Here is a 25621-nt window from a genome sequence, read left to right on the forward strand (position 1 = left end):
CCCCCACTCACACATGTTCTTATGTTCCCCACAAGATGTTAGATACAGAGCCCTCTCTCTGAACTGACTCACAAGGCTGTTACTTCCCTTCAGGTTTCCCTCTGAGATACATTTTTAGATTGTGTATTCGGAAGAAATTCTGGACTGCAAAGAGGTTAAGGCTCTGGAACAGGTTATCCAGAAAAGCTGTGTATCTCCCATCCCTGGAAGTGTTCAAGACCAGGTTGGACAGGGCTAGGAACAACCTGGGACAGTGGAAGGTGTCCCTGCCCATGGTACAGGGGTAGAATGAGACAGTCTTTAAGGTCCCTTCAAACCAAAACCATTCTATGATCTTATGGTTTTTTGGGATGATTCATAAAAGAAACTGACCAGTGAGTACTCATTTATGGAAAAGATGAGCAGAAATTATGCTTGTCAGCATCAACAGCAGTTTTTTTAATCATTTTACCTAGTAATGTGCACTACATTTTTTGTGGATGTAGCAAGTATTGCACTGCTGTTCAGAAGGAATCCCAACCTGAAGAGAATACCTAAAGCTGCCTATGAAACTTAAAAAGCTGCATTTCCTTCATGAGACCTGCAGTCACTTGTCTTTCATGATGAAATTTTTAGAGTGAGGTTATTAAGCAGCCAAACTGATTTTCATCTTAAGGTATAGCATAAAAATTGCAGTTTGTTTACAATATATCTTATTGCACTTGAAATTATATTTTATCCACTGCTGACAAAAGAGCAAAGTTTTTCTATTTCTGTAGCTCTGCATCCCTGTTGGGGAAAGAAAACCTGAATTCTCTGCTAATTTAGCACTTTCTGCTAAATGATCCTAAGTGGCATCAGCCCAAAGGGGTTTCTGAGAGACAGTGCTCAGAAGTTCTGTCTCAGAGCAAAACTTCCAGTTCCAGGTTAGATGTGTAATTTCCCGATCAATGAATTATATGCTGAATCCAAGATTTCCCTCTTTGTGACTGTCATCCACATCCTGGCACATACCAGGTCCCAATCCTCCCTGTGTTTTTTATCACTTCCTTGTCTGTAAATTGACCCATTTTCAGCAAGCATCACCTTGGCTTCAAAAAAGTACAAGGCCTCTGAATTGGCTGCTTGAGAGGCTCAGAGTTACTATTAGTCACATCCAGAAATATGAAACTTTCAAGGGTTAGCTTTCAACAAGATCTAATTTCAAGAGTAAACAATGTTAACATGTTATTTTTTTGTTTATAATTAACAGATTTGAATTCATTTTTAAAGCTTCTTGTTATTTCCCTTCCTCTAATTTCTGTAGAATTTGGGTCTACAGATCTCCCTACCTTGAATCTTAGAGTGAATCATAGCATGGCTACAAATAAAAAAATAATAAATATATACAGCCATTTACAAAGATGAAGGAATAATAATCCTCTAGGAGATAGCCTGCAAATATCTGCCAGATGAAATGAATAGTCCATGATAATCTTCTTAGTTATTAAAAGAGATTTAATCTAGTTATTTATTTTTCTCCAGAGTAAATGAACCATTATGAGGGCAACTTGCTTTTGTGGTTTAATGTTTTCATCATTGATGTTGCTTACAACCTGAAGCCATTATGATGACTCACGTGCTCTCAGACTTCAGAGGCAAATGCATGCCACATATACTAAAACTTGGTACACATAATTCTCAACATCCTAAATTGAACATGTCATAAAAAAGGTTCCAAAAAAACACCCCATGAGAAAAGAAATTAATGGTCCTTTATGATTCCAGCAATTGAATTCATAAGATCAAAAACTAAAATGCTTTGTAGTGATGTAATTGTTCTTTTTCAGGCCTGGCTAATCTTATTTTGGAGAACAAGCACAGGAATATTGCCTTACTGTGGAAGGATTTGGGTTTCTCTTTATGGATTGAGAAACATGCCCAACTAGTTTTCTGTAAAATTATAGGGGTTTTTATTAAATGGTCTATCAGCTAAAGCCCAACACTTTCTTTTGCTGCTTTTTTTTTTAAGTTTTGTTTCGAAGGGTTTCCAAACAAATTTTCAGTTCAAGAGATCAATATGGGATTCCTGACCTTACAGATCAAGAATAAGAAAGCCCTCAGACAATGCAATAGCAGAATGATTGGGTTAGAAGCTTCAGGAAGATTTTCACCTATGTTTATGTGGTTGACTTCAAGTGCTTCAGGATCATATTATGTATGAATGGTACAATTTGTAGTGCCTTAGCCAAAAAATGCCAAGATAACCAAAACAGTCTTCTTCACTCATTTACTTACTCACACATACAAACACACTCATTTTGTTCCTTAATTTGGAAAAAAAATGGTTACAAATCTACATGGCTGCTGTAGTAGGCAGTAGGCTAGTAGGGAGCAGACCATTCTTTTCACTTTATAAAAACATGTGAATGATTTATCAACATGTTCATCACAAATTACCAAGTTTCAGATTAAAAAAAAAAAAAAAATAGAGCTACTGGAAATCTAATTGCTCAACTGTAGTAAAGCGATGCAGTGAAAAGGTTTCCTGGTCCAATATCTGACTTGTTTCAATGTAGGATGTAACCCTGCCTACCCCTATCCTCAATTCAGGAGAAAAGATATTGAATTATATAACCATTAAGGTTAGAAATGACCCCAAACATCATCAAGTCCAACCTTCAACCAATACCACCATGACCACTAAACCACAGCACAAAGTGCCATCTCCACTCATTTTTTACACACTTCTGGGCATGGTGACTGATGGGAGCCTGTATCAATGCTCAGCTTCTCTTTCAGTGAGGAAAGTTTTCCTAACATCCAATCTAAACCTTCTGGTGCAATTCAAGGGCAATTTCCACTTGTCCCGTTTCTTGTTCCCTAGGAGAAAAGACCAGCTCCCATCAGGCTTCAACCTCTTTTCTGGCAGTGGTAGAGAGATAAAATGTTCCCTTTGAACCTCTTTTTTTCCCAGTATCCTCAGCTGCCCCTCATAGAAATTTTGTCCCAGAGCCTCCCACTGCTCTTCGAGTCACCTGGTTTCTCTGCTGACTTGCTCCTGACTGGAAATGGGAAGGGTTTTGCGACCACTTGTCACCCTGTTCTACTGAGCTGCACTATGGACACGGAGTGCGATCTCTGCCATCCCAGGTGTCACTTCATGCTAAGCAGCAGAGAAGACAACGAGGTGGGTTTAATGATTTATTTTTTTAGTGAAAATAAAGCAGTGGTCTGAACAAGCAAGAGTGCCAATGTGAACCTTCTGGCACCCTGAACAAGGGAAGAGATATTATGGTCTGAAAAATGAGAGTAATCTTTGCTTTTCATTGGAATAATGTCCTTCGTTTTAAACAATGATTGGGAGATCTGATGAAAATAACATCCTCCATCTCCAAATGTGCACACCTGACATACAGTTTATCACTTGTTTTGCAGGAAACTGAAAACTATTGTTAGAAGAGGTGTGTGAGAGGCCTTGTAGTCTATTACTGGGTTTATTATCTTTATTTTGTTCTTATTATCTGAAGACAATCTTGTGAACTTTTTCTTATTAAAGTTTCTAGTACATGAATGTTCCACCTGCTACTGATAACACTACAATAATTGAAACAATGGACATCTGGAGTGAAATGGTCTATCCTTTTAAATCTACATGAGATTTTTATACCACTTTAAATGAAAGCAGGCTATCTTTCTTGTTTTGTCCCAATCACACAATGCATGTACTTCAGGATTATTACGTGTAGAGTAATGCCTGGAGGCACATTTAAACATCTACTTAGTGACACTCTGGTAAATTTATGAAGGAAAGACAAATAAATGAAGAAACAGGCTCAGTGGAACAGAAATCTTGAAATTTTCTATCCAACACCTTTTTATGCATAAAAGAAATGTACTTTTCTTCCCTTTCCCTGTTTTCATAGGTTGTTCTCCAGCATGTCATATTGCTATTTCGAGTAATAAATACTGCATCAAATTTGTCACCTTTAAAGATGAGAGAATTAAAATGAGAAAAAAAAGGAGATTTGCACTAATGTCAGTATTTGAAAAGGCTTTTTTTTTTATCGTCTTATTTTAAAACCTAAGTTAACCTTCCCTAGTCTCTTTAAATGCTGCAAAAGGAAAGTGATATGTAAAAACCATTCACTTTGGTGATCTCCTGTATTTGCCTTCAATCACAGGAGCAGAGTAGATGTTCCCCATAAAGAAATGTACTTTGCAGACATCTTTTGGGCAGGTTGATTCACCCAAATCCCTTCTCCTGTTAAGGACAAGTGGTTTAATGTTCTGTTCAGTTTAGTTCCAGTGGTGTAATTAGCAGGAGTATAACAAAGACAGTGAAGGAATACAAATACCAAATTCCTCCCCCTCTTCAAGGAAGACTTACTCCCTAGAGGCAGGTATGCCTTACATGAAAGCACAAGGAAGACACCTCAGAGGCACAAAACACCTGTAAAGCTGCTGGGTTCAGCCCCTGGAGGACTCCTACAGAGGAGGGTCCCTGAGTAGCATCACGCACTCTCAGCAGCCTCTGTGCCTGCTGTTCCCAGCTCCCCCATCCACAGCACAGCACCAGCCCAAAGCCCGGGTTTTCTTAAATCCTGGCATACCTGGAACACCAGGAAGGTTTTAGCAGCCACGAGCAAGCCACAATGTCTTCAAAAGAGTTATATCTTATTCCAGAGATATGATGATTGCTATAAAAAGAAAGATGTGCAGGTAATGGAGCAGAGGCAGCTTTTGCTGTCACTGGCTAAGAAAAGTGATAGCTTTTTATTCTCCTTTCCTCTGTGTTTCTTCAGTGGCCTGTAAGCCAGCGCAGAAAGCCCACACATCCTCTTCTGTGGCTTTTGGAGATCAAGTAGAACTACATTTGTTGTCAGTTAAATAACAAGATAAAGTTTTCATGTACACACACACACTCATCCTCCTACCTCAACACACATCATACTGCATCATTTATGTTTCAAAAAATTAGAGTCATGAATGTTTTCCTGTAGAGCCTCTATTTTGTAGGAACTCAAAACCTTATTTACTAAAAATGATGGGGTTAAATTGATTTTAGATGGCATGATATTAATCTTTGCTGTCTGTTTTAAAGCCATGGCTCTAGGGCTGATTACTGAACTCATGTGCTTTGGAAAACTGGCTTCATTTTTTCTCCAACTCTCTCCCACCTTTCCTCTCAGAACCAAGCTCCTTGCTCCTCTATTCTGTATTTTGAGATGTTCTTATATATTCATCTCTCCATCAATTGAGGGTTGTCTCCTAACTGATGTTTTAGCACACAAGTGCCTTCAGTGTCTGGATTACCCCCACATGCTGACAGATGAGTTAGAGCAGCAAAGAGAAAGGAGTTTGGCACATAGCATGATAACAAGAATTTACCAATTGCCATGCAGCTGTAGTGGATTTCCTTTGTTGTGCCCCAGGGCCTCAGTAGATGTTTAGGAAGAATGACATTTCCTGACTTTTTAGTTTTTGAAAGCCTGCCTTGACTTGTCAGCTTGTGACTTCCAGGCAACTTTGGTGGCATCTTTCCTCTCTCTTCAGCTTTTCTGAATGTTTTCTGTGTTTTTGAAGAGCTTTTTCCACAGCTGCTTTGAGATATTTGTCCTGAATTCTTTCTTCCCTCACTCCTTTCCCACTTGTATTCCTCTTGCTTATGAATAGAGTTCTTTTCATCTCAGTTTTAAAGCCTTTGCCTTATAGAATCTTCCTCTTTTCTCAGTGGCTGTGAGCACACCATATTTTTGCCCATTAAGGTACCATTTATTTGTGCTATGGTTTTGTCCTTTTAAATGAGGTTTTTCTTCCCCAGGAGTGCTTGAAACACTCACACAGATGTTCATTGTTTTGTATCTTAGGACACAAGGTGACTAAGATGAGCAGCCAACACAGCAGGATGGAGATCACACCTGCCCTGAGGCTGAGACACGGTCCCCAAGTCTTAGACCCGCTGCTGTCTCAAGGAACACGGTACAGGCACCCCTGGTCTGGGCTTAACTGACATCAAAAATAGAAGTATAAGCTCAAGGAGAAATTAATAAATATATTCATAATTCTCATTATTCAGTGAGAACCTAGTCAAAAACAATACATTAAATAGAAGTAAGAAACCCACCCAGAACTCAACAAAAACAGCTTAGTTGGTGTTTGGATTTTGAAGATAACGATACTAAATTCTATTTAGAATATGAATAATGTAAAAAGGCAAAGTGGAATCTTCTGAGATAAAGTCATTTAAACTAGCTGTAAATCACAATCTGTGTTAATCAGGAATCGGCAGGAGAAGAAAGATAAGAAATTATTGTGCACTTCTTTTCCTCCAGGTCCTTCACCATAAGGTAGGTAAAATGTAGTGCCGATCTCAAAGATAATTTTCTTTCCTATGAAAAATTTAAATTTTTCAGAAGCCACTGTAGGGTAAAGTGTGGGGGACAAAAGGATTTTTCCTTGCTAAGTATCATGTGAGATATGGTTCTGCCAAAGAATCAAACCACCATGGAATAATGTAAGAAAAATGCTTCTGAATTATAAGGTCCATAAACCACTGTGGAAGAATATATATTGGGTTTTGGCTTCAGTATTTCAGTTCTGGGCCAGAATATTCTTGTTTTCAACCAAAGGCTGGAAGATTTCAATTTATTCAAGATTTCAATGGGTTCATAAAGTTTCATTTTTGTTACTTTTTTAATATTAAACATTCCCACAAAGCAGAATCTTGTTAAAAAAGGAAGCCAACATTTATAAACACCTAACTCTAACCAAACTCTGCTCTCTCCAGCCATGGTGAGCTCTCCTTTATGTTCCAAATCCTGTAGTTTTGTTGTTGTTCATTTGTTCATTTGGCAGGTTCTGGTTGCTTTTATTTTGGCTTCTTATCACTTTGGTTTTCTTTTTCCTTCTTTTTTTTTTTTTTTTCTGGGGGGTTATTGGAGTTGTTGATGCATTTCACTTGATAGACCTTGTTTACATTTATCTCAGAGATGAACACCAAAAATCATGTGCTTATGGTATACACATATATGTATACGCACAGACACAGTCTCTCACACACACTTATGTATGTATTTTTATATAAAAACATGTATTTATATGTACATACTTCAACTAATGGTGTTCAATCTGTTCCAGGGATGCATACATTCAAATGTTTATTCTGCTGATATTGAAGAAGACTGGCTTTTTTAACAACAAAACTATTGTAAATGTCTTAAAATTAAGCAACAAGCTCCGGGCAAAAAGATGTATGTGCAGCAAAAAGCTATTACTTACAAGACCATATGTGCCAGAAGGCAAATACTCCCATGTTCAAAGACAGAATGGAAGAGACAACATATTCCAGTTCTCAGTCCTTTTAATGCATCTCACTTACACACACATTAAAGATTTTTGGATCAAGCTGACTGCTTTCTTTCTACCAGAGTAATCAAGCTCTACATCATTAACCTTTCAGTTTGCCTGGCAGATAATCTGGGAGAGTAGCAAGTGACTACTCCTCCGGGCTTTGGAGGCAAGCCAACACAATTACTCTCACCCTGTTCTTTGAGGTGGCAGCTTCAGAGAGATCAGGATGTAGAAAAGAACCATGAAATCAAAGGGTTACAGACTTTGGAGCCAACTCTTCATTCATTTGCCGATCAGCCAGAGCTCCTAACTTGGACGACAAAACCTTGTAGCTCACTGTCCATGATGAGCAGTTACAAACCATCAGTCAAGCAAAGAATGCCTTCACAAAGGTCTAATGTTAGCCCTACTGTCCTTCCACCTGTCTATTTTCTGGTGCTGGTGGTTGTGGCAGTAGTATGAATATGTAACGGAGCCAAAAGTATGCTGTCTTGCAGATTCTGTTCCCCTAATATGTCTAGTTGGATAGTGTTATGTTATTGTATAAAGTCTACTGACATTCTGCCAAATGCCAGCTTCGATTTTTGGAAATGGTTTGTGCTCAGAAATTTTTGTACACGGACTAAAAGCACTTCCCTACCCAAATGCTCTCACTGCTAGGTAGTGAATATGGCAGCTCTTTTGTGTTGGTGATGAACACAGTTAAAGAGAAGGTGATCACCTGTGAAAGACAGGTAGCAAAAGGAGGTGACACCCGAGTCATTGTCCAGAATCTGCAGCTTCATAGGAGATGAATAATTTCATTACATGAAGGCTGTGATATCTTCAAAGGAGTTGCTGAAGCATTCTGTAGGAGACAGAATAAATAAATGTATAAAGGGAAAGAGGAATACAGAAAGGTGAAGTAATTTATCCAAGTCATGCTAATCGTGTTGGGCAGAGAAAAGATCCCAGACTCTCTACATCCTCAGCCTGTATCCCAGTTGCTAAGCAACTGTCCTGAATATGAAGGTGCCCAAAGCACAGTATATCAGATGCTATAACATTGGCACTCTGACACCTTCTGCTTTGATTCACGCTGTATCTGAGGTCTAATAAAGAAAAGAAATGGGTCTCCTTGTCTGTCTGTAGTTTCAGCTCTTCTGCATTTAGTCTCTTAAATGAAGTCCCCAAATTAGGGGTCCGATTGAACTGTAAGCTTCCTTATCAGCTGACGTAGAAGACCATCACCATTGGGTGAGTAGTGCCACCTCAGGTCTGAAGGATTGCAAGCAGGTGTCTGTCTCACATGTCTTAAGGAGGGAAGGAAAGGTGATTAGAATGATTAGGCTCCTAGCTCAAGATGTGTCAGCCATAGGCATAATATCACATGAGACATATCTTGGTTTTTCTGTCCCAAAATTCTGCTGAAATACGTATTTCATCACAGTAAAAAAAAAAAAAAAAAAGGCTGAAATGCTTAATATCTAGGAAAAAATAACAGGGAATGTTCCCATGGACAGAAATGGATTCTTAAAATTACCAGGCCAATGCCTGGAATTCTTCCTTGACAGTGTAATTACATGGCACATCTGCTATAGCTGACTTCCGGGTGATTTTCAGTTGGCAATGTGGAGGAATCCATCAACCAGCAAATATAGCTCATAGGCCTAAAATGACAGCCCTGCCTTGCCTGAAAGGCATCAAGACCAGAGAGATGATCTCCAGCAATGAATTCCACATGAATTTTCAAGGGAGCCAAAGAACTGGTGGTGAAAGTGCTGAGGGGCAGAGAGTGAAGTGGTCCAGGCAGCCTCGCTCACAGTAAGGATTTGTCAAATGGCTTTTGTTTGCACAGTTCCCATGTGTTGCACTCCTGAAGCAGCAGTCACAGAGCTTTCCAGTGCACCATAGCCTCACACAGAGGAAAGTTAGAGACTGAGGTTGGAAGTCACCAGAGCAGAACATGAACTGGAGAACTGAAGCTGAAAAAAAAAGATTTCTAAGGAGATCTCTCAAAGTCTAGATGAAATCTGCATAAATATAAATTATTTAATATACTCTTGCACAACCACCAAAACTTACAGGCATCTAAACGTATTAGGCATTTTTCTGCTCAGTCTAAAGACACATTTCTATGTGTACATATCTATATACGATTATAAGGCCCTAATGATGCAACAGAGGGAATGGCTTCAAAATGAGTGTAGGTTTAGATTAGATGTTGAGAACAAATTCTTGGCTGTGAGGGTGATGAGGCCCTGGCACAGGCTTCCCAGAGAAGCTGTGGATTCCTCATCCCTGGAGTCTTCACAGCCAGGTTGGATGTGGCTCTGAGAGACCTGGGATAGTGGAAGGTGTCCCTGTTCATGGCAGGGGTGGAATGAGATGAGCATTAAGGTCCTTTCCAACACAAACCTTTCTATGATTCTATGAAACCCATGTCTGCCTCCCATCAGCAGTTCTCTGGAGGAGTGCTGGGAGTGCTACCATTCATGTTGGACATGATCTGAGACTGATAGTCCAGCTGAGACTGAGTTGGTTGGACTTGATGACCTTGGAGGTCTTTTCCAACCCTGATATTCTGTGAGTGTAATTCTGAGTGTTATTTCTTGCTCCAGAGTTACAATGTGCATACACAAATACCATAGAGACAGAAAATATATACACATATACACACACACATATAAGCATACACCTATATGCACATATATTTTATTAAATGAGCGTTGAAAAGAAAATGCAGCTATTACATCCATACAGTTGAAATTGAATCAGGCTGCCCTTCTGTGGGTCTCTGTACTGCTGCAGTTCCAGATGCAGAGTGACTCAGTCTCAACACAGAGGACAGGGGGTGCCAGGGTTCTCTGTCAAGAAACCTTTGAAGCAGTCCAGGTTGAGTTGTTTCTCCAGATTCTTCCTGGGATGATGGCACCATTGGGTTTGATGGATTCTGTGGAATGAAGAGACAGGACCATGTAGGCAGAACAAAGGACATTTTAACATTTAAACTAAGGGGGGTATTTTGCATTCAGTGACTCAGATTTCCTCTTTGTGTTCTCTAAAAGTCTTCTCCGTTTTCCATGAGAGGTTTTTTTTGATTATAAGTTTAGTTAAGGACAACTAAATATTGGAACAACTTACTTAGATTCTCTATCTACTCGAGCATCTAAGTAGAAACTCCACAGCTTTCTCAGAGATGAGGTCACGAAGACATTAATGGTTTGCCGCAAGATTATTCACCCTTTGTCTTGGAAAAAACTCACCAGATACAGAGAAATTCCATTTAATTTTAATTTCTTTACTTACTTGACCTTCATTGTGAAAGAGGTAATTGTCAGCTTCAGTGAAGCTACAGCACTTCCATCAAGTGAGAAAGGCCTCCATGTGCTATATATATTTTACAGAACAAAATAAAAAACATCAGAATGAGGGTTAGAAAAACTCTGAATACAGGATCCTAGAATTCAGCATTTAAAATCTCGTTTCATAGAACTAAATAACTGAACAATTATCAATGAGTTTTGCTATCACTGAAATTTTAAATAATGCTAAAATGTTGGGTTTTGTTTTTAATTGTTTGGATTTGTTTTTAAAGACTTGTCTTCTCTGCTGTTTGTTGTTTTCTACTGTCTGCTATTTCCATCATGATGCAGCAACAACATAACAATGTTGGCTGAAAGCCAGCTTGAGAATAGACTGAGCCTTCAACGGATTTTTGATGCATGAATATTTTGAGGGGGCATTTAAATGATGTTTGTGCTTCTCACAGTGTGAAAAAAAAACAACACTGCCAGGTTTCTTTGATCTACTGGAATCAGGCTATCATAATACAGAAATAGTTAGCTGAAATAAGTACATTCAGGTAGCTTCTTTCTACTTAACTGTGCATCATTTGCTTCTGCGCTCACAAAGGAGGTTTTCATTCAGCTGGGGCAAAGTGCACACAGTTATTGATGGTTCAAGTATTTACTCTTTAAAATGACAGTTCTGAAAACATATTTCTCTCACCACACAGAGAGTGGGAGGGCATTGGAAAGGAGGAGATAATTGAGGGAGCTGGAAGTGAAATGATGTTCATGTCTGTCAGATGCTATTTCCATTTTAATGACTGTAAAGAGGAACATCAGAGAGCTGCCAGACAGCAGAGGTTTGGGTCACCACTCATAGTGTCAGATGTTGGGGTACTCTGGGCTGGCATTCACGATTGAAGGGAGGAACATGTCTCCTTGCTCCTTCCCTGGGATGGACTGATACCATTTCAACTTTCTGCTATTCCACATCCTGAGGCTTCAATGAGGTGGAAGCTGTGTTGTGTTTGACAGCCTACAAACACAAGGACATTCATCATACCTTCAGTTGGCAAACCTGCACTCTGAAAGATAAATATTGATGATTTGGTGGAGTAAGCAGTCCAGGAGAGGGGGAGGACAAATAATAACGGGTTGTGCCAGTGTAGGCAGCCTGGCTCTATACATTGTTTAGAGGAGGACACATTGCTCTGATGGGAAGGATCCTGAATCCGTGTAGCCCAGTGCCTCACCTCCATCATTCATGAGCATTGTGTCTAGAAGAATTTGGGACAGTAAACATGGGCCATCACACAGATCCTCAGCATCCCTCCTAAATGCTCATGCTGATGCCAAGGAACTCTCCCTGGTTGAATGTCTGGAAACAAATATTTGGTGCAAAGCTGCAGCAGCATTCTGTGTGCAGAGCATGAAGACTCATGCTCAGCATGCAAAACGTTCAAATATAGTAATCACATTTTGTGAACTAACCCCAGTATGAGCCACTAGGTCCTCAGGGTCTCTGTCCTCCAAAGTTTGTGGGATTTGGACACAAGACTAGAAGAGCTCTTCAAAGGAAAGTTCAAGAAATTCAGCTTTAAAAAGAGAGCTTTCCAATACTTCCCAAAAAATATTTGGCCTTTTTATTTCAACTTTAGCGGTTCTTGTTATCTGTTTAAATATTTATTTGAAGTGTCCTTTAGTTATCACTTCTGATGTTTCAGAAGGTTCCCCGGCTTAATCACTCAATGTAGGAAAAAAAAGAGCACTATTGCCTTTTATCTGTTTTGAACTTGCCAGCCTCCTTAATTTTATTGCACATTCTCTTGTCCTGCCACTAGCTGAGAAGAGAAGCACCTAATTTATCTTCTTTAAGTCATTCATTTTTATCCTTTCATTATGTCCTTTTGTCCCTCTCCTTTCTAAGGTAACTCTTCCCAATCTTTTCAATCATTCTACATGATGGATTTTTTTCTCTTCTTCTTTTTTTTTTCCCCAAGAGATCACTTTCATTTGTCAATTTTATTCTGTATTTTTTTTGTTATTTTGTTTTTACAGTAGTGAAATGATACTTCACAAATTTTTCCAGATGAGACCACATTTTGATTTATAGGTTGGCTGTGTAGTATTTACTGTATCAATCCCCATCTCAGTTCTTATGAAGCCTCACATCTTGTTTGAATTTTTTTTCTTAAAACTACAGCTGCATATGGTAGAGAAATCTGTCTTCATTGATACCCAGATTCCTTTCCTGGGTTGAGACAGTGAATGTATACCCCTGTCAGATGTACAAGCAGTTTAATTTATTTTTTTCCCTTCAGTATGCCTTACTTTGCATTTACTGGCATTGAACTTCATTTGCCCTCACATGGTTTAGCTAAGTCTCTTTGAAGTTCCTCACGGATCTCTCTGGTCTGTGCTTGCTAAATAACTTTGTGTCATCTGCAAGTTTTGCTAACCTCAGTATTACCCTCTTTCAAGATCATTAATACAGATTTCGAACACGAGATCTAATGCACAACAAGGAGGCGAGGCATCCCACTGTTCACCTTGTGCCACTGACTATTTATTCTTCCCTTTGTTTCCCATCTTTCACAGATTTTCAGCCCATGTTTGATGCACTCCATGAACACATCAAATAAGTGAAACCATAAGCATGGTTTAGCATCAGCACGCCGAGTTTTTCTCACTGCTTTGAATACAATTTTTGTGGTAAACACAGTATGTTTTTTCCCTTTGTCCAAGAAATCCCCTTTTCTTGGGGGATTTATTTATTTATTAACTTTCAAACATCTCTGGAAATTCCATTTAGGTAAACCTAAACTTTGTCACTGTCTGAGAAAAAAACCAAACCTGTTTATTGTTAGGTACACAGTTCAACATTTTCAGAAATTTTCAAATTTCTACCTATGGGAGCACTTTGTCATTTCTATCTCTGAGTAGTTAAGGGTTAGGGAACTACATAAAAACAGATCACTTGCCTTTGTGATAACTTTAGTCCTATCTCCAAAACCATCAGCACATGTGAAAGCACATCTTTTTTGCATAAAAAGATTAACCTTGATTTTGCCCCCTATCTTAGGAGGAGAATATAAGATAAGACAGCTTTCAGCTAGAAAGGATGCACGTCTCTTCACTATCTTCTGGATTATCAGGCCTGTGCTGCTTCACTGTCTGAAAGCTCCTTCCTCTACTTTATTGTGTACATCCAACTCATCAAAGTGACTCATTCCTACACCATGGATACTCCCCAAAATGAATATGAAACATATATCTTTTTTTTTTTTCAAAGAGTTTTCAATATGAGCTTAAAATTGAGCTGGTTGTGCAAAGAATCTTTCCAGTTATCTAAATAGCCAAAATATCAAGACAAAGGGAGTATAAATGATGTATGAGTTCAGTCAAACCAAATGTTTATTATTTGGAAGAAATGCTTGTGGAAAATGTTTAGTTGCCTGTTTAGACCCTTTGCTCAGGAGCCTTCACAATATGCTGAGAGAAAAGGGAGATGTCATCACTTGAGTATCAGACACTGATATTGATCCTACTTCCTCCTTTTATGTTGGAAGTCTTACTTTACAATAGCAATTTACAATCCATAAATATTTAGGCATTGAGGTCTTGTGATATTCCCTGGGAATGTGACTTCTCATATGACAATGTCTTGATTCTGAACCGTTTATTAACATATAGCTTAATTTTTTAGGTTCCTAGTCACTGTGGCAAGATCCACAGAATGGAATTTGTATGTGGGAGGTGGAGCATTAGTAAGTTTTTTGGGGTAATCTGTAGGGAAGTGGTGGTAATACCACCCTTGGAGGCGTTAAAAAAGTATGTAGATGTGGTGTTGGGGTATGGGCTAGTGGTGGACCCGGCAGTGCTGGGATAAAGGTTGGACTCAATGATCTTAGAGGTCTTTTCCAAACTTCTATGATTCTATGAAATGCTGAGAAATATCCCTCTCACTTCAAAATTTTTCCATCTGAACTTTGCCAGTAAAGGAATTTTCTTCCATTTGGGATGTTCAAACATAAACCCACTGTCTCGTCTTTATGACAACAAACAAACAAGCTCAGGCAAGAGTCTTTTTTATTATTATTTTTAAAGTCGGAATGATGGGAATTAGCTATGTTTTTATGTCTCAAGTCTTAGATCCACCTTCCAGCATGTGTGGGATCTGAGTTCAGATCCCCCCTGTGCCTGAGGAGATTTAAAAGCACACTGCTTATCTCCTGATGCAGAAACATTTCAATGGCAATGATTCACAAAGCCTAATTTTCAAATATCCAATTTGTCTACAGTCTCAGCACTTTGCTAAAAAGGTAAGAGAACTGATTTTAAGTCTCTTCTTCAAAGTAGGCAGGATGATCCTTCAGTTAGAGAACTCCTCACTCGTCAAGTTCATGGATGGTTTTTCCGTCATTTGCAATGGAGAAGGAGCATCTCTGGTTCCTCTCTGTTGACTTCTTTCATATGTTCTTCTCAAGGAGAAAGTTTGGTATTTAGATAACTATTGATAAGGGGGTTTAATTTCTGATTTTTCTTCCCTATTTCCCACTATAAAGTTTAGAGAATTCCTACATAAGCTTGAGACCTTCCCTAAATGCAGTTTTATTCACTTAGCTCTCTCTACGTCTTCCATATAAAGCCAAAGCACTCTAACACTGCTGAAGTATAAAGATTTCTCTAAAACCCAGGAAATTAAATGTGATTTGTTCTTGGAAACTTTACACTGGGTTCCCAAGACACAGCTTCAATCACAAAATGACATAATGACTCCTGAGACCCAATTTAGTTTTAGGAATCTGTGCTTGTCATTTATCTTGAACTTTAGGAGAAACTAAAGTCACATTTCCAGTTTCTGTCAAGAGTGTACTTTTGAGGAAATCTGGTTGCTCCTACTTCTTGCACACACGGAGGGGTCTCAAAGTCTTTCAAATCAAACAAAACTAAGACATGCTCTTGAAAAATATACTTGATGTCCTGCAGAACCTGTTGCGTGCTAGTTCATAGGTCTAGGCTAAAGATAATCTGAAAAAAAATTCTTTTAAAGTGTAAAATGGCCCTCAACTGCAGCTGCTTCACTCTGCAGAGCTGCTCCTCTTGCAACATACTCATTCCTTGCATAGACAAACTGTTGAACTGGAATAGATACCTTAGTTTATATGAGGTATATTTGATAGTTGTCCTGATCTTGCTAAAGCATGGCAATTTTCTTCTCTCAATAAGTGGATGAGCATGCCTTTCTCGGTGAAAACCTGATTGCACATCACTTGATTGTAAAAGAAAAACATTCTTTGTGCAACCTAGATTGCAAAATCCCTTTAGCCTTTTCAATGGGGGAAAAAATTAACTAAAATAAAATAAGTGTTAAATCAAGTGCCAGAGAAAGTATTAAACAGTTAGTTATCTAATTGTAGTTCCTTTCCTGTAGGTTGAGAGTCATTTAGTAAAGAATGAATAGAATCAGTGAGATTTACAAAACTGGAATAATTCATACTTGGCAAGCTTCACAAATATTCCTTTTTTTCTTCAAACACTCTTTTCACCACAGACCTCTTTCCGAAGCCACAATCCCCAAATTAAGAAATCTAATAAAACATATGTAGTCGCTTCTCTTTTAGGAGTGAAACAAACCTCTGTGGGATTATTTTTTTTTTCTCCTTTTAAAGAAAGAGAAATTGACTGAACTAATCAGCATAAATTGTATGGGGAACTTTATGACTCATCATGAGGAAATTCTGCTTCATCTTGATTTAAAAAGAAATAAAAAATGAGGATTTTTAAATTTACTGAAAGAAAAGGAAGATTAACTGTGCTCTGAATGCAAGAGCTTTCCAGGAGACCAAATAAGTCTTCTATAAACTGATTTGCCTTTCTGACTGCGATTTAGTAGAGTGACACCTAATTTGTTCTGAGAGTCATTGATGCCTCCAACACAATGGAGGATGACAGCTTGCATAACCTCTCTTTCAGCTCTCATCTCATTTATTCCGTTTGAAGTCGAGTTCCGACAAGCGAGAGGCACAGAATTAATATTACCTTAGATCAGCTCAGTCTCCAGAGGCAGCAGCAAAAGCTTTTCTGGAAACAATAAACCCTTTAAACATGACAGGAGGAATAGGACCTTAGGAGGTATCTGAAAGTATCCATTATTAAAGAAAGAAAAAAATACATATATCTATGTGGGTCACTTTGATTGTGGGTTGGTTTTTTTTTTTCACCTTAACAACAAAAGATGAGCTACTGCCAGTCCTACAAACAAATTTAAAGATGTTGGATACTTTGTGGTTAACATCTATATTATACACACACAACACACACACATACATACATATGTTTTCTTTCTTGTTATTGTAGCAGAGTCCCTAGCCATGGATGGTATTTGTTTTGACTTTGAAATTCCCTGCTTGTTTGATCTGGTTCCTTTCCAATTTAAGATAAAAAAATCAGGAAGGGAAATTCCCATCACATCTGATAGTTTATAAGGTCAAATTTAATTATTGCAATTTGCATTTAAAATTAATGTAACACTTTTAAAGTGAATCAGAGGAAGCCAAAGAGATTATTTGTGCAGACAGCTTTGTAGAAGGAACAAAAATAAAGATGCACGACAATGTCTGTGTACACTTTAATCTGTGGTCTACAGAACATCAGCATGGATAAAACTGGCACAATTCCATTCAAGTAATAAAACTACAGCGAATTATGCCAGCTAGCAGTCAGTCCTTATATATATATTTAAAATTTACATAAATTTAATATTTATGTTATATCTATATATGGATAATGTGTGTGAGTTCGGTTGACAATTGAGATACTTAAAGGTTAAAATATATATATAAATGAATGTATATAAAGACTAGGAATGTTGCTGTTTATCTAAAATTTTCACACCAAGCTACATCTGAAGAAAGGAAAAAAAATCCCCCAGGGGTTTTAACAACTAAGAGTAGATAGTATTAAAACAAGGGCTATCTATTAATAAATTATCTACCCAATGGATAAGCCTTGCAGCATTTTCTTTTTGTGAATTCTCAGTGGACTTCAGATTTCTATCAGCAGACATCCAATTTACATGTGAATCATGATTTCATCATATCATATCCTGTCATTCCACTAGGAATAATTTCCTGTCATTCCACTGTGAATCATTTCAGGAAAGTACAGATGACTTAATAATTTACAATTAAATAGTTCATGTCATGCTGGAGTAAACCATGTGAAAAGAATCAGTGTATTTGCCACACAAATGCAAATACCTCTGGGAGATGCAGGGTGAAGAAAAGAAAAGAAGGGAAGAGGAAGAAGAGAAGAAAAGGCAATGATTTAATGATGGACAGGAGAATGGCAGCATGTAGCAGGACAGTGGAGTAGGAGCCCAATTTTAATAGAAGTCAGAGAGGTAGATGTAAATGAGGATGTAAAGTAGATTGGAGAGAAGGCAGCCCAAATATCTCTTTGATAGGAAGGGTGATGTAAACCTTTCCTGTTCAGCTGAATACAGGAGAACACTTAGCAACCTCAAGGGACAAGCTGTAGGCCTTCTCACTGAACAATTTACTAAATGAGTATCACTTGTCTTCCCCCCAGTCCCTTCCCCTTCACATACTCACCCCCATTATTTAATTTTTTTCTTTTTAATAGGCTTTGAATTTCAGCATTTTGTTAGAAGTTCAACATTATTTGTCAGCAGCTTTGAGAGGTTCTACATATGGCTTTGTGCTAATCTGTTCACTTTGGCTGTGCCTTTTATCTTATTTGTGATGTGTGGCCAGCTCCACTGCATTCCCCCCCGCCTAGAAGAGAAAGGAGAGGAAATATATTCTTGTGGTCTTTGATACAGTACTATTAGTTCTCTTTTCTGGATGGGATTCATCTTCTTTAGCTTTAGACAGTTACAATACAGATGTCTCCGTCTGAGATACTCATCACTGTCTCATTTTATGGTCTATGGAAAAAAAAAAAGTGCTTTAAAAGGAGACTCTTCTGTCATACATTAAACACTTTTATTCAGGATGAGATAAATTTCACTCGAAAACTGCCTATTTCATAGAATCATAGCATCATGGGATGGTTTGGTTAAAAAGGACCCTAAAGATCATCCAGTGCCACCCCCTGCCATGGGCAGGGACACCTTCCACTACACCAGGTTGCTCCAAGCCCCATCCAACCTGGCCTTGGACACCTCCAGGGATGAGGTAGCTACAGGTTCTTTGAGTAACTCATGACAGTATCTCACTACTCTCATGGTAAAAAATTTGTTTTTAACGTAAATGTACATTTTCCTTCTATAAATTTGTCTCTATAATTTTGGTGGGTTTTTGTTTGTTTTTGGTTGGGGCTCTAAGAAAACAAAACAAAACAAAACAAAACAACAACCTATGATAACAGCCCAGATGGAAACATCTACAGGCTGGATGTTCAAAAAGTAGGTGCAATTAATACAATATTCCAATTCACCTTATTTTGGTAATAATATAAGAGGATATAACAGATAACAGGAGGGATGTTGGAAAGGGTTTTTGAGCACAAAGATGAATATACCTCTACAAAGCAAAGTAAACAGACAAAAGATGACCCTCTAACCAAGATCCAAAATAAAATCACTTACCTACTAGACAAACATCCCTTGGGAAAACATTCTACCAGGGTGAGTCATCATGAAGAAGGGCAAAACTTGGAACACAAAGGCAGAGGAAGACGGATAGAAAAAATTAGTCCTTTGATGGCATTTAATAGTCAGGGTAAATTAATTCCTTTTATTGCATTAATTTACTCATATACCGCAAGGGCAAGGCAAAAGGTGTCATACATCACTACAGCCATGCTTTAAACTTGCTCTTTAGAAATGCTTTCGGTGTAAAAGAAGAAATAGTTAAGAGTTGATGAATAATGCAATGTTTCACTAGGATAATCTTTACTGTAAGATTTGTCTCCAGCCTGTAAGGAAACTTGAGCAATCTTATGTATAAACTCTCAATCAATTTTAAGAGCAGAAATCATATGAAAAAGGGGTGCCTGGTTAGATACTTTTCTGAATGCAGGGTATATTGGATAGTGGAAAGGTAAATTAACTACCTAGGGAGTTAACTTCCAGTTACTCCATGTAATGCCTGAAAATGGTCAAACAAGTTACATCAATAAAAGACCTCACATATTCAGTGGAATTTATACCAAAGACCACTGTAATTTACAAATAGAAATTAATTCTCATTATGTCACCCTGAGACATAATTGATAAAAGCAATTTCATGTGTGGGTGGACTCGTAGCCCCAAACAAAATAAATAAGAACAAAATAAAATCCCTGGCTTTCATGGCTGTATTTCAGAAGAGTACATACGGTGAATCCAAGTTACATTCTGTAAGTCTTTCATCTAGCTTCCCTCCAGAGAGTGAGATTGAAAATGTAATGATAGAAACTGTCTTTATAACAGTAACACTGTGGTTATAGAAGCCCTCCAGGACTGGGAAAGCTATGTTCAATTCCTCCCTGCAGGAATTTAATCTATTTTCCCTCCTTACATCCGAGGAATCTTGAAAATTTTTTGTGCTAAATGACAAAGCTTCAACAGGGCACCAGGAACATGCAACTGCCCTCCTTAATTCATAATAAGGAAGTATTCAATATGTTGTTTTGCAATAATATGCTATTTTACAAATAATTTTTGTTTTATAGGCATGAATTAAAGATTAATTAATTGGACTCAAGGAAAAATAATAAAACTGAGCGAATGGCTATATCCTTGAATGTCCAGCTAGAAATAGACTCTAGTTCTTACTCTTGATTCTTTATCTCATCCAGCTGATAAAACCCCCCCTCTCATTCTGTTTATTATCACACTCACCCAGGAAGATGGAGATGACATTTGAAATATTATAAGAAAAAAAGGAAACTAAAATAGGGCCACCCATTTTTTTAAGCCTTTCTTGAATCACCAAAATTTCATATGAATGTCACAAAAGGATATCTAATGCCTGAAAAAAAAAAAAAGAAAAAGAAAAAGAAAAGTAAAAAAAAAGTGGTTGTAAACAAATATGTTCCAGAGAAAGATAATGTCTCAAAGGTGTATTCTTGTCTTTCATGCTTCTCAACCAAGCACGTAGGATGCTTTCGGTATGAAGCAGATCCAAATGCACTGTGCAGGGATCCTGGGTAGCTGACACGGGATTCCAGCTTTTACTGTTGCTGTAAGATCTACCTACAAGACCTGCAGGCCCTTTGATGCCTCTTGCCCTGACAGTTTTGCAGGCCTACTGCCAAAGCATCTTCCCTGTGCTTGTACATCCATTTTTTACCACACAGTGAGGGGGAAGTGCTATGATCTGTATTTGAAAAGGCAAATGTGAATTACAGAAAACAAACTAAAATGTCCAGCATGACATATTAGAAACTTCTGCCTCAGGTTCAGCCTCGTTACTGCCTTTTCTGTGGTACGGGATCTCTTTCTGATGTATCTGTATCACCAAGGGTTATTCTCAACAACTCTGGCTGGAATGCTAACTCATGGCCACCACACATAGGCTGGGTGATTGTATTTCCTTCTCTTGGCAAAGTCTTGGGCATGCTATTTGTCTTAGAAAATATTAGTATTAATTATTAGTAGTATTTCACATCACTGTCCATTTCCTCATTAAGGGGTGAAATACTTAAGTGCATGTACCTACATTAATTTTCATTAATGATGCCAATTAGCAAGCGGTTATAAACTTTTAATAACATTGTAGTTATATAAATCCTTATTTGGATTATTTTTTATCAGCTGCATAACCTGCTAAATTACTGAATTTTTCTGCTGTGGATTTGTCACTTCTGCCACAAGTTCATTAAACAATGTTTAGGGTTTTAGGCAATTTTCTCCCAAAATAAAAAAAATAAACTGCAAATATTTGGGTAGAGGAGAGGAAATAAAAAGATTTGATTCTCCTTCATTTTGGAAGTTAGGGAGAGATGGGAGTGGTTTTTCTGCTCAACACCCAAAATACTCTTGAATAGGACAGAATTCTTCAGTGACTTCAAATACAGTGAATTGTTTCACTTTTTGTATTTTTCTTTATATACTGGTTTAATGATGTGGAGAACAAAACACAAAAAGAATAACAAAAAATAAAAATGCTGTTGTGAAACCAAGAACTTTGATTCCTTGGGTGATATTATGCTGCAAAATCTTGTGTGTCTCCTGTCCTCCTGCATGCTCTGGGCTTCCCCCCTCAAGCTCCAGCTGTCTCTTTGCAAAGGTGCTGGTCTTCAGTGGTTCCTGGGCTGCATCTTTCAGGCTCTTGCAGATGTCAGACACTACAATGTTTCTAAATGGATTTAGACATCTCTGTTCAGGTCTCTACTGTGGTGAAGTGAAACATTTCAGTTCCCTCAATAAAACAACATATTGTGGATTTCTTTGAGAATTGTCATTTTCTGCTCAGATGTCTGTTTTCAGCTAACTGAAATATGCCAGTTTTGGAGGGGTTGGTGGAAAGTTTATCCCTGAGTTTTCATCCAGGTCTAGCTGTGAGAATAAAGGGTTACCCTAAAACGCCTCATTTCAGGCTTCTTGTTTAAATATTTTATTTGTATCTGAAATTTACCAAGCTGATGACACAGAGGAGAATGGATCATAAAATTTTTTTTCACTGTTGTTATAGCTTAACATCTATTAACCACAATAATTTTACCGATGTTTTTCTACAAAAACCAAACCCAGCAACAATTATTTTTCAGTTAAAAATTCAGAGCAACAAGAATAAAATAACTCACAGAAATGAAGTAAAAGGTTCTGTAGAAAGCATTCAAGACCACAACTGGTGTTCAACAAATACAGAAAACAGCTCTGCTTTATTGGACAGAAACTGAGGCAATAGGTTAGTAAGTAAGCAGAAAAATTCATGCCAGAATAAGTGTGGAGAGACTTCTGGAAACATGCATTAAATTATGGATGTTCCCTAAAACTTCTCACACTGCACTGCCATATCCATGTGAATGTTACAGCCTAATCCTCTCACCACAGAAGGAGCACAAAGACATAATATTGCCATTATTTTTAAACAAGACCACATTTTGTCCATTACCTAGGTTTCCTCCTTTCCCCATCATATAATTCCCTCATGTAAGCTTTTCATCCTGCCACCTTCAGCTGAACAAGCTAATAATCAAAATTATTCAACTATTGACACTGTTCTCCATCTACTCAGGTTATTTAGCACCTGTAATATGCTTCACCTGGTAGCACTGTAACATCCTTGTTTGTTAATGGAACAAATATCAGCTCCCAAACGCCCCTGGCTTGGCAGAGAGAAATGGTGCTATCACAATTAGCATGAATCAGTGCATCCAGCACTGTTCCATATGCCTCGTTTTAACCCAATAGTAATTTTAATAATAGGGTTATTATGGCTGCCTCAAGCAACTGGAGAAATCCCAGAGTTAGTGCCAGTTGAGCTGATGTATCCACTCAGAAGGGTGAAAAGCCACAGACAAGCACTGGTTTATGCCCCTGAAGCAGGGGAGCTTCATTAGTAAAGGTTTCCATCAGGTAGAAGGACCCACAGATGTGGCCACGGCGTGTCCAGCTCCAAAGGCCACACTGCTCATACTGCCAAGTAAAGCCTCTGCTCCCTTAGACATTTGCAGTTACATTTCTGATCAAATGTTCATTCCTCTGCACACATCTTGCAGAAACAAAGGTTTTAAGGGAGGCATGAGATGGGGAGCCTCATCACCTCATGCTCTTTCCATGGCAGAGGGAGAGAGAGACAGTGCAGTTTGCAGAGGCTGAGTCAAATCTTTAATGGAGCACATTGTCCCAGCGATGTTGAAGTGACCTTGTCTCTTCCTCTTTATGACTGCAAACGAAGCCTGAGATGAACATGAGCATAAACTCAAGGTCTAAACTGGTGGAAATTAGATGAGGTTTTTTTTTAGTTTTTAACTGTCATTAAAGGCAATAATGACTGAAAGAGCTGCTAGCTCTCAGACTGCTGTTGGTTTCTTCTATGTGACCAGGATCTTTTTATTTGCTTGCATTTACTTGCAGGTCACCTGGCTTTAATTCAAGCTGGGTAGTTTAATATTCAATGGAAGAACATGTAAGATGCCTTTTCCTGCATTTTCATATCCTGCACCAGGTCACTGCTTGTTTGTTTACCTCGTTGGGAACTTTATGCATGTTTTTTAAGCACCATCAATTACCATTCACAAAACAACTAGCACATAATTGCGCATATTTTCAGATCAAGGCACAAATGCTTGTGCCAGTACCTGTTAGATTTGATTGGACAAGGTCACACAGAAGAACATTAAGAAATAGAGACAGAAATGTCAAAGCATTTCCAACGACAACAGCAACCACCCCACTCGTATCAACAGGGGGGAAATGGAAGCATAAACCAAATTGCATCCAAATGATTGCAATTGGAGCACATGTGTTACGGGAAAGGTTTGAAGTTAGCACATGTGCTGATATAGCAATATGACGATGAAGGGGAAAAAATTCCAGCATTCAGTGTCTTTGCAGCACAGATGGTTGGGTTTACTTTGCTGGCCTAGTTGCTCATTAAAATGAATCAGATGAATCTGGCTATCCCAAACTATGTATATGTCTCTGCCTTATTATTCTGTGCTTTGCAACAATGATGATACTATTCTTCCCATGGGCCAAATAATGCTTCAGTGTGGATCACACAATACACTGGTGGTGGGCTGTCAATGTCTTAACCAACAATCCACTCGGCAGTGAAATCTAGGAAAGGCTACAAAGAAGCAACTGGGTCATATCTGGGTGAATCGTGTTTTACAAAATCACTCACTAGGTACTACACAGACTGTAAGCAACTATGTGTGATTAATTACAGCATCACAAATGACACCCACTTTTGGGAACTTACTTGCCTTTAATGTTTGGACAGTACTGAGTGGTAACCTAACAGAGTATCTTTTATTTTTATGCTCTTTTTCCTTTTTAATATGGAAAAGTATCTGTATAATGCAAAGAACACCACAGCTTTCGTCTTTTCTTTTTTTAAATTATTTTTCTCTTTTTTTCTTTTTTTTTTTTTCTCCTTTCTTTTTCTCTTTTTTTTTTTTTTTTTTTTTTCCCTTCTGGAGAATTAATAACAGTTATGAAGAGTGGGGTGATATATGGTCCCTCTACACAGTCATAAAGTGTAAACTTCCAACATGAGATGCCTGTGGGGAGGGTAGGTTTTCCTTCAGCCTCACAAGTCCCACTGATGTTAATAAAGGAGGCATGTCTACAATACCCCTCGCTGAATAATTTACATCTGCACAGACAGAAAGTCAGAAGGCAAAGCTGGAGACACATCAGAAAGCTGGCTTTAAATCAAGTCAAATTTTGCCTGTGTCTGTGGGTGGTTTATTATTATAAAAGGAAATCAATGCAAATTGAAATTAAAGCTGTCCGCTCAGCTTGAGGGTTTCAGGATGGGGTTTAATGGGAGGGGTAGGAAAATAATATGTATGAGGCATGGCTGAAAGATAAAGAGAGGTTTAAGGAGGGAAAAGAAATGCAAAGGTTAAATGAACAACAAAGAGTAATGTGAACTACAAAACAAAATTAAAGTAGTTCTTTTGGAACCTCTTTCACAAATACATTATTTTGTTAGTCAACAAAGTAGAAAAAAATCCAGTCAGTTTGTTCAAAATAATGGAGATTTGAGAATAAAGAATTATTTTGGGTTAGTGGCAGTGTTTTAGACCTACATTTAGTACCAAGCCTTCAAAACAATCCAGATGCCAAGTCATAGACTGCCAGGGGCATCATTAAGAATAAATTTTATGAGATTATGTTCCTAGAGGCACAAAGCAGAAGAGGCCCATAATATGATGGTACCTTAACCAGCCCTGGGTGGACCAGCTGAGGTGCAGAAAACATATCATTCTGTTAGTGCAGCCAATTCTTACTGCTCTGAAGATGTACTTTCACTGAATACTCAGCATCAGCATTCTCCCCAAACCTGAACTAATTTCCTGTGGGTGACTTAAAGTCACTATGAAGACCTCTAGAAATTAATTTAAGTCAGTGA

The sequence above is a fragment of the Corvus kubaryi genome, unplaced genomic scaffold (assembly GCF_017639235.1).
Source record: "Corvus kubaryi isolate FWS band 111438036 unplaced genomic scaffold, C.kubaryi_AGA036_p1.0 37308, whole genome shotgun sequence".
NCBI classification, from domain to species: Eukaryota; Metazoa; Chordata; class Aves; order Passeriformes; family Corvidae; genus Corvus; species Corvus kubaryi.